Genomic DNA, 10,832 nt, shown 5'->3' on the forward strand with positions numbered 1-10,832 from the left:
TTTTGAAACGAGCATCCAGTACAATCTCTGCATCCCCAGGACCTTGGAACCAGGGACAAGATCAGCAGGTCTAGTTTATCTGTCCCCAGGAAATCCAACTTCCTGTTTGTCATTGAACAGAGATGTGTTAAACTCGTGCCTCATGTATTCACACAAGTTTTCTCTGATTTATCTCCACTAGCCCAGAATTTGCCTCATCACCAGAGCCTGAAAGCTTCTTCTTTCACCCAAGCAGCAGGAGATAGACAACATCCCCCCGACCCTGCTCTCAGCCACCACAGACACCTGCGTCTTACCTCTCCTGTCAGTGTGAACAAATCTGGGGCTACAAAACCTAGAAGTACCTGGGGAACGAATCCCCACCTAGTATCCACATGTGCCAGGATCTATCTAGGCTTTTCATATACATACTTTCATTCAAACCTCAGACAAGAAAGTTGAATTCGGTGAAGCCAGGGCTGTGCTAAGATCACTCAGAGCAGGGTTTTAAATACATGTCCATCTGATTCTCCACCCCAGGTGCTTCCCAGAATGTAGACATGCCATGCCCACTGCTTGGACAGCTCCCAAAGGAACTTGTACACAAACTTTCATTATCTAACTCTTTTTTACATAGAAGACTTTCACAGGAATACAAATTCCAGAACCTCAGCTTTACAAACATAAATAAGACATCTATATGCAAGGAATTAGATGGTGTCGACAAGGATCCAACGTTGCTCTGATTCAAATACTACCTCTGTGGATAATAAACTCAAATATCAGCTAAGAAAAAGGTCTAGAATGACAAGACAGGAGCATCAGGCTCATAACTGTATTGATGATATGTTTCACATGGTCTTTACTTGCACCAGAACTGGGCTAGCTGCCCCCCCACACACACACACCCAGATAAAATTGAGGCTTAGGGAGATTAAATGACTTATCTAGACTTTGAGAGATTTTTTTTTTTACTTTTATTGTTTCTTCTTTTTAGCAAAGTTTCACAGCACATGATTTAAAGAGTCAAACAGTTCAACATTTGTTATAAAATAGAATACTGCCTCATTCCTCATGCCCCCTGCACAGAACTTATTTTGGTATTTACCACTATTATGTGGATAATGTCTGTATTTCTACCTCTTGATTTGTTTACCTACACACACACACACACACACACACACACACACACACCTTTCCCATAATCCTGAATTTCCCAATATAATTATTTCAAAATTTGTAATAGGTCAATAAGAGTTGCTTAAAGTATTATGAATACACAAATAATACTCCTCAGGACTGAGCTATTAAGGTTTTATTTTTTGTAGCTAACACCCCACAATTAATCATTGCTTTCTTTTCATTTGCTTCGATTTCTGTGTACTTACCATTAATTCATTCACAAACTGTGTCCATTGTCTAAATCTCTTCTCAATGCATGAGGTTTTCTGTTGATTTCAACTTCCTAAAGTATGTCTCATGGAACTTTCGGAGTGGCTCCAAAATGTTCTGATCTCTCTCTCTGTGACTGTTCTTCCCACAGAAAAAATGAGGATGGTGCCCCCAAGAGTTCAGCAGTGCACACCCAACAGAGCCAACGCAATAGCCCTTCTCCTGACGCAGCTACCACTCTGTGTGGGAGCTCCTGTTTGCTTTATCTCATGTCTTCCTCTTTTTTGGTTTACTCCCTAATTTTTTTATTTTGTTGAGATTGTTCACATACCATGCAATTATCCAAAGATCCAAAGTGCACAATCAATTGCCCATGGTACCATCATACAGCTGTGCATCCATCACCACAGTTAATTTTTTTCCAATTTTTAGAATATTTTCATTACTTCAGAAAAGAGATAAAGGCAAAAAAGAAAACTCAGTTCCTCTCCATTATTAACTCATAGTATTGGTATAGTACATTTGTTACTATTGATGAAAGAATGTTAAGATACTGTTAACTATAGTACATAGTTTGCAATAGGTATAGTTTTACCCATATACCCCTCTATTATTAACTTCTAGTTATAGTGTCATACATTTGTTCCAGCCCATGAAAGAGATTTCTAGTATTTGTACAGTTCATTATGGACATGTCCACCAGAAGATTCACTGTTTTATACATTCCCATCTTTGAACCTCTAATTTTCGTTGTGGTGACATACATGACTCTAAGCTTCCCCTTTCCACCACATTCACACACCATTCAGCACTGTTAGTTATTCTCACAATAACGTGCTACCATAACCTCTGTCCACTTCCAAACACTTAGGTTCAACCTAGTTGAACATTCTGCTCATAATAACCACTGCTCCCCATTCTTTAGCCTTGTTCTATATCCTGTTAACTTACTTTTCATGTCTATGTGTTTACATATTATGATTAGTTCATATCCATGAAACCATGCAATATTTATCCTTATGTGTCTGACTTATTTCACTCAATGTAGTGCCCTCAAGATTTCTTCATCAACCCATTTTTTTAAAGACAGTTTTGTTCACCCACCATACTTTCCACCCTAAGTAAAAAATCATTGGTTCCCTGTACAGTTACATATTTATGTATTCTCTACCATCACCACCATCTATGTAAGTACATCTCCATTTCTTCTATAAGGAAGGAGGAAGAGTCAAAGAAGGTAGAGAGACAAAAGAAAAAGAAAAAGAAATAAAAAAAATGACAGCTAAAAAGCAATGAAAGGAAAGATAGAATTAAACTAAAGTAGAATAAAAGAGTCAGACAACATCACCAATGCCCAAAATCCCATACCCCTCCCTTATGTTCCCCTCTTATAGGCTTTTAGCTTTGATATATTGCCTTTGTTACATTAAAGTAAGCATGATACAAAGTTTCTGTTAGCTATAGTCTCTAGTTTGCATTGATTGTATTTCTCCCCCAATACCACCCTATTTTTAAAACCTTGCAAGGTTGACATTCATTTGTTCTTCCTCATGTAAAAACATATTTGTACATTTTATCACAGTTGTTGAGCACCCTAGGTTTCACTGAGTTATACAGTCCCAGTCTTTATCTTTCCTCTTTCCTTCTGGTGTCCCACATGCTCCTAACCTTCCTCTTTCAACCATGCTCACAGTCATCTTTGTTCAGTGTACTTACATTGCTGTGCTACCATCACCCAAAATTGTGTTCCAAACCTCTCACTCCTATCTTTTTCTATCAGTCTATAGTGCTCCCTTTAGTATTTCCTATAGTACAGGTATCTCGTTCACAAATTCTCTCATTATCTGTTTGTCAGAGAATATTTTAAACTCTCCCTCATATCTGAAGGACAGTTTTGCCAGATATAGGATTCTTCATTGACAGTTTTTCTCTTTCAGTATCTTAAATATATCACACCACTTCTTTCCTGCCTCCATGGTTTCTACTGAGAAATCCGCACATGGTCTTATCAAACTTCCTTTGTATGTGATGGATCGCTTTTCTCTTGCTCCTTTCAGGATTCTCTTTGTCTTTGACATTTGATAATCTGATTACTAAGTGTCTTGGTGTAGGCCTATTCAGATCTATTCTGTTTGGGGTATTCTGCACTTCTTGGATCTGTAATTTTATGACTTTCATAAGAGATAGGAAATTTTCATTGATTATTTCCTCTATTATTGCTTCTGCCCCTTTTCCCTTCTCTTCTCCTTCTGAGACACCCATGACACATACATTCACGTGTTTCATGTTTTCATTCAATTCCCCAAGACGTTGCTCATATTTTCCCATTCTTTTCCCTATCTGCTCTTTTGTGTGTAGGATTTCAGTTGTCTTGTTCTCCAGTTCCTGAGTATTTTCTTCTGTCTCTCGAGATCTGCTGTTGTATGATTCCATTGTGTTTTTCATCTGTGTTGTGCCTTTCATTTCCATAGATTCTGCCAGTTGTTTTTTCAAACTTTCAATTTCTACCTTACGTTCGCCCAGTGTTTGCTTTATAGCCTTTGTCTCTTTTGTTATATCTTCCCTGAACTCATTGATTTGGTTTTTGATTTGATTTAGCATATCTCTTTGAAAATCTTTAATAGATTGTTTTATTAAAGTGAAACAATATCTCAACTGTATCTTGATTGAGGTGTAAGTTTATTCCTTTGACTGGGCCATATTGTTTTTCCTAGTATAACTTGTAGTTTTCTGTTGTCTAGGCATCTGGTTTCCTTGGTTACCCCAGTCAGATTTTCACAGACCAGAATGGGTTCAGGCCTCAGAATGGGGTTATATATCTTAGAGCAATGACAGACTTTCCTGTGAAGTTTCCATTCTCTGTGCTTTTCCTAACCTGCCCAGCAGGTGATACCTGTCAGCCTGTTACTCCTGACTGGGTAAGGAGATATGTTTTGGCTTCAGTTTCTCTTTTGGCTGTTTTCCCCAGGCTCTGGGGTCTGATTCTGAAGGGAAAGCTGGACCCCACCTCCTTACTCTTAGGGAAAATACAGCCCCTAGGGATTTATCATTTGCATTTGAATTGTCTCTCTGTCTCTGTTATCTCCACCCCTGTCTGGGTCAGATGCCGTGAACTGAAAATGGCTGTGGCTCTCTCTTCTGAGCCCCTGGGGTTGAGAGAAAGAAAAGGGGACAGAAAGTCCCCTTTTGGAGCCAGTACATGGCCCCCCAATTTCACTCATTGGCCAGAGGTAACACCCGGTCTTCTGAGCTCCCTCTCCCAGTACAGATGAACCTTCTGGGTTCTTTAAGGTCAGTCATCACTAAAAGCCTCTGCCTGCTTGTTGGGGGGTTATAGCTTACATTCAGCAGTCTACATTTGTTAATTAAAACCCCAGTTGGAGCCCAGCTGAGCTATATTTGCTCACTCTGAGAGCACTGCTAGTTTCTACCACAGCAAGGTTTTGCAGTTCAGCCTGCCATGGGGAAGGGGGCTCTCAGTGCAGTTCTGCAGCTTTTACTTACAGATTCTATGCTGCGATCTTAGGCATTCCTTCCAATCCAGGTTGGTGTACGAAGTGTGGACAGTCATGGTTGTCCCCCAGCAGTTATTCCAGATTATTTACTATTTGTTCTGGTTCTTTATTAGTTGTTCCAGAGGACTGACTAAATTCCATTCCTCTCTATGCTGTCATCTTGCCCCTCCTCCCTACTCCCTAATTTTGATGGAACACATCCTTGAGTAGCTTTCCAAGAAAGGCATACAGGAGGCAAATTTCGATAAGCCTTACTTATATGCAAATGTTTAGAAGGCAGTCCCTCCACCAAAGCAACCACTGAGCTGTAAAGATCAATTGTAATAAACTATTTCACAGCTCTGGAAATGGATCAGACACTTAACAACCAGAGGAGTGCTCGAGGAAGGGGGAAGATGCTGATCTTTCCTAAGTGAGAAGTGTGCATGGACCAGGGACCATCGCCAATTCCTCAGCTCCACCACAAATGTGGGGATAGCAGCCCACATTTCTGGAGTGGCTGGCTGGTACCAGGGCAGGCAGAGAGAATCTCCTCCTTCAAAAAAATTGCAGTTGTGTGTTTTGCTTGGTCTAGCAGTGCCCCAAGGGTCTGGAGCAGATATTAATCTTGGTTTTTGTCCTCTTGGGCTACAGCAGCTTCCCCCAGAGGTGGCACCTATTGGAATGTTTAAAGGGAATATCTTTTTTCCCCTTTTGGGAGCCAGACATTTAAGGAAGTCTTTTTCAGGTCACAGCTGACCATAAAGATAGTGGAACAGAAACTTCATTGGCCACACAAAATAATGAACACACACTTTGCAAAAATAAGCTGGAAGAATTACAAATGCATGACTCCAGCCCTCAACAAACAAAAATCAGCAGTCTCTGAGGAGTGGAAGAATCATATTTCAGGTCCAGTTCTTGACAAAAAAAATTACAAAGCATATAAAGAAATGAGAAAGTATGACCCAGTCACAGGAAAAAAATAATTTGAAAGAAACCATCCCTGAGGAAGCCCATCCCTATTGGAAGCACTAGTCAAAGACATTAAATCTGCTATCTTAATTATGCTCAAGGACCTAAAGGAAACCATGGGTGGAGAACTAAAGGAAATTAGGAAAGTGATATATGCATAAAATGAGAATTTCAATAAAGAGATAGAAATTATCAAAAGGAACCAAGCAAGTTCCTGAGTTGAAAAGCACAATAACTGAAATGCAGACTTCACTGGAGAGGTCCAACAGCATATTTGAGCTAACAGAAGAAAGGATTAGAAAACTTAAAGACAAGCTATTGAAATTATCCAGGGTGAGCAGCAGAAATAAAAATGAACAGAGCCCGAGGGAACTGTGAGACACCATCAAACATAACAACATATGCATTATAGAAGTCCAAGAAGGGGAAGAGATAGAGAAAGGGGCCTAAAAAAATATTTGAAGAAGTAACAGCTGAAAACTCCTCAAATCTGATGAAAGACATGAATATACACAACCAAGAAGCTCCATGAACTTCAAGCAGAAATAACCTAAAGAAATTCACACTAAGACACATTAGAGTCAAGTTGTTGAAACCCAAATACAGAGAGACTTTTAAAAGCAGCAAGAGAGATAAATGACTCATCACACACAAGGGATATTCAATATGATTAACAGCTGATACTTCTTCAGAAACCATGGAGCCCATAAAAGAAGTAGAATGACATTTTTAAGACTTTAAAGAAAATCAACCAAGAATTCTTTATCCTGCAGAATTATCTTTAAGAATGAAGGAGAATTTAAGACATTTCCAGATAAACAAAGACTGAGGGAGTTGATTGCCAGTAAATCTGCCCTATAAGAAATGCTAGATGGAATCCATCCAACAGGCACTAAACAGTAACTTCAAGCCTTAAGAAGAAATAAAGAACACAGGTCAAAGTAACTGCATGGGTAAAATATAAAGGACAGTATTGCTTTACTTCAACACATAGCTTTCAATAAGGGATAGAACAGACAGAAGATTAATAAGGAAATAGAGGACTTGAACAACACTGTAAATGAACTAGACCAAACAAATATATAGAACATTCTACCAACAATTACAGAATACACACTCTTCTGAAGTGCACATAAAACATTGCCGAGGATAGATCATATATTAGTTTGCAAACTGTGCCAGTTTGGGTATATTATGTCCCCCACAAAAAGTCATGTTCTTTGATGCAATCTTGTGGGGGCAGTTGCATTTAGTCTTGATTAGGTTGGAACTTTTGGATTAGTTGTTTCCATGGAGATGTGACCCACCCAACTATAGGTGATAACTCTGATTAGATAATTTCCATGGAGGTGTGGCCCTGCTCATTCAGTGTGGGCCTTGATTAGTTTACTAGAGCCCTATATAAGAGCTCAGAGAGAGGAGCTTGCTGCCACTGATGCTTAGACATGCTTGGAGTTGTGGACCCCTGAAGTTAGCTACAGCTTACAGAGACATTTGAAGATAGCCATTGAAAGCAGAGTTTTGCTGATGCTTTAGAGGTACTAGCCCAGAGTTTGCCCTGAGAAGCTGACACAGAAACATTTTGGAGAATGTCATTTTGAAACCCAACCTGGGAGCAAGCAGACACCAGCCACATACCTTCCCAGCTAACACAGGTTTTCTGGATGCCAATGACCTTCCTTCAGTGAAGGTACCCGATTGTTGATGCCTTTGCTTGGACATTTTCATGGCCTTCAGACTGTAACTTTGTAACCAAATAAACCCCCTTTATAAAAGCCAATCCATTTCTGGTATTTTGCATTCTGGCAGCATTACCAAACCGGAACACAAACCAAGTCTCAATAAATTTTAAAAGATCAAAACCATACAAATGATCTTCTCTGACCACAATGGAATGAAAATAGAAATTGATAACAGAAGAAAACGTGGAAAATTCACAAAAAAGCAGAAATTAAAAAACACACACTTAAACAGCCAATAGGTCCAAGAAGAAATCACAAAAGAAATTAGAAAATACCTTGAGACAAATGGAAACAAAAACACAAAATACCAAAACCTATGGGATGCAGCAAAAGCAGTGCTAAGGGGGAAATTTTAGCTGTAAATGCCTACATTAAAAAAGAAGGAAGATCTCAAATCAATACCCTAAATATACACCTTAAGGAGCTAGGAAAAAAACAGTAAACTAAACCCAAAGATAGCAGAAGGAAAGAGTTAATAAAGATTAGAGCAAACCATATATATGATAAGGGATTAATATCCAGATTAAATATCTACAACTCAACAACAAAAAACAAACAAATTAAAAAATAGGGAAAGGGTTTGAATATACATTTATCCAAAGAAAATATACAAATGGTTGATAAGAGCATGAAAATATGCTTTATATCTTTAGTTGTTAGGGAAATGCAAATCTAAACCACAATGAGAATACTACTTCACATCTACTAGAATGGCTATTTCAAAAAAAAAAAAAGGAAAATAACAGACATCTGTAAGGATGTAGAGAAACTGGAACACTTGTGCATTGCTGGTGGGAAAGCAAACTTGTGCAGCCACTATGGAAAACAGTTTGGAAGTTCCACAAAAAGTTCAATATCAAATTACCATTTCCTCCAGGTATATACATGTGCTGTTTTGAAACTGTTATGGACCCCAGAAGAGCCAAGGTCTTTTAATCCAATCTTGTTGGGTGGAAACTTTTGAGTATTTCTATGGATATGTGACTCACCCAACTATGGGCAAGAACTTTGATTAATTTATTTCCATGGAGATGTTACCCCTCCCATTCAGGGTGGGTCTTGATTAGCGCTCAAAGAGAGAAGTAACTCAGAGAAGCTGAGAGAGACATTTTGGAGAGAAGCTAAGATATATAACCCAGGGAATTTGCCCCAGGGAGAAGCTAAGAGCTGACACAGACCCAGATGCTAGGAGATGCTGGGAGATGCAGACAGAAAGATGGTAGGAGATGCCTAAGCTAAGAGATGAAGCCCAGAGTTTGCCCCAGGAAGCTAGGAGAGGACCCCCCAGAGGCTTAGAGAGAAACACCCTGGGAGAACAAGCAGGGATGCACAGAGGCTGACAGACAGAGGCTAAGAAAGGCAGAAGCTCAGAGACATTTTGGAGAAAGCCATTTTAAAACCAGAACCTGGGAGCAAAGGGCCAGCAGATACCAGCCACATGCCTTCCCAGCTGACAGAGGTGTTTCAGCCTTCCTTCAGTGTAGTTATCCCCTTGTTGATGCCTTAGTTCGGACATTTTTATGGCCTTAGAATTGAAAACTTATAACCTAATAAATCTCTTTTATAAAACCCAATCCATTTCTGGTATTTTTCATAACAGCAACACTAGCAAACCAGAAAAATACCCGAAAGTACTGAAAGCAGGGACTCAAACATATACTTGTATACCAATGTTAATAGCAGCATTATTTATAATAGCCGACAAGTAGAAACAGCCCAAGTGCCCTTCAACAGATGAAAGGATAAACAAAATGTGGTATCTACACACAATGGAATGTTATCCAGCCATAAAAAGGAGTACATCCCAACATGGGTGATTCTTGAAAACATGCTGAGTGAAATAAACCAGAAACAAAAGGGCAGATACTGTATGACTCTGCTTCAATGAATTATCTAGAATAAGGAAATTCATAGAGACGGAAAGTAGATTAGAGGTTACCAGGGGATGGAGACAAGGGGAGAATGGAAGATATGGCTCAATGGGCACAGAGGAGCTTATGTTTGGTGAAAAAGTTTGATGAAAAAGTTCTGGAAATAATGGTGATGGTTATACATCATTGTGCATGTACCTAATACCATGAACTGTAAGCTTAAAAATGGTTAAAACAGTAGATGGTAGGTTATGTATATTTTACCACAATAAAAAATACAAATAAAAATAGCCCTTTTTTTTTAAAAAAAGGACTAGATTAAAGGAGATAAAAGAGATGTGACTACAAAACTCATTGTGTGATCCTTTTTTCTATTCTGAACCAAAAAAAAAAAAAAAACCTATTAAGTGTTCAATAGTTTAACATGGATTTTGTAGCAAAAAAAATTGTATTTTATCAATGTAAAATTTCCCAAGTGTGACAATTCTATTATGCTAATGTAGGAGAATGCCTTTGTTCTTAGGAGATACAGTCTGCCATATGTAGGAGGTCAAATGTTATCACATCTATAACTAACTCTAAAAGTTTGAGAAAAATGAATACAGAGAGGGAGAGGAAGTAGATGTGTCTAAATGTCAACAACTGGTATATCTATAATAGATGAAATATTTACAGTGGCTCATTGCATTTAGTCTTTGAATTTTTTCAAAGGTTAATTTTCAAAAAAAAAAAAAAAAAAGAAAACAGGGAGCAAGAAAAGAAGAAAAAATAAAGAAGAGAAATACCAAGGCGTGGGGCAATGGGGATTCTCAGATAGGACTGGTAGGAGTGTGAAATTGGTATATACTGTCTGGAGGGAAGGTAGATAGGTATCACTTTGTACTGAGCACAGACACCCCATTTTTAAGTTAACAGAGAATTCACAGGTATACAAAGATGTATATGAAGTTTCACTCTGGCCTTATTTTTTTTTTCAATTCAGTTTCGTTGAGATATATTCACATACCCTACAGTCATCCACAGCATACAATAAATAGTTCACAATACCATCATATAGTTGTGCATTCATCACCAAAATCAATTTTTAAGCATTTTCATTACTCCAAAAAGTAAAAATAAGAGTAAAAATACAAGTAAAGTAGAACACTCAAAACATCCCATCCCCCCAGTTTCTATTATTCATTTAATTTCCATTCCCATTTTTCTACTCATCTGTCCATACACTGGATGGAGGGAGCGTGAGCCACAAGGTTTTCACAATCACATGGTCACACCATGTAAGCTACATTGTTATACAATCATCTTCAAGAGTCAAGGCTACTGGATTGCAGTTCAACAGCTTGAGGTGTTTCCTTTTAGCTATTCCAATACACTAAAAA

The sequence above is a fragment of the Choloepus didactylus genome, chromosome 19 (assembly GCF_015220235.1).
Source record: "Choloepus didactylus isolate mChoDid1 chromosome 19, mChoDid1.pri, whole genome shotgun sequence".
Lineage (NCBI taxonomy): Eukaryota > Metazoa > Chordata > Mammalia > Pilosa > Megalonychidae > Choloepus > Choloepus didactylus.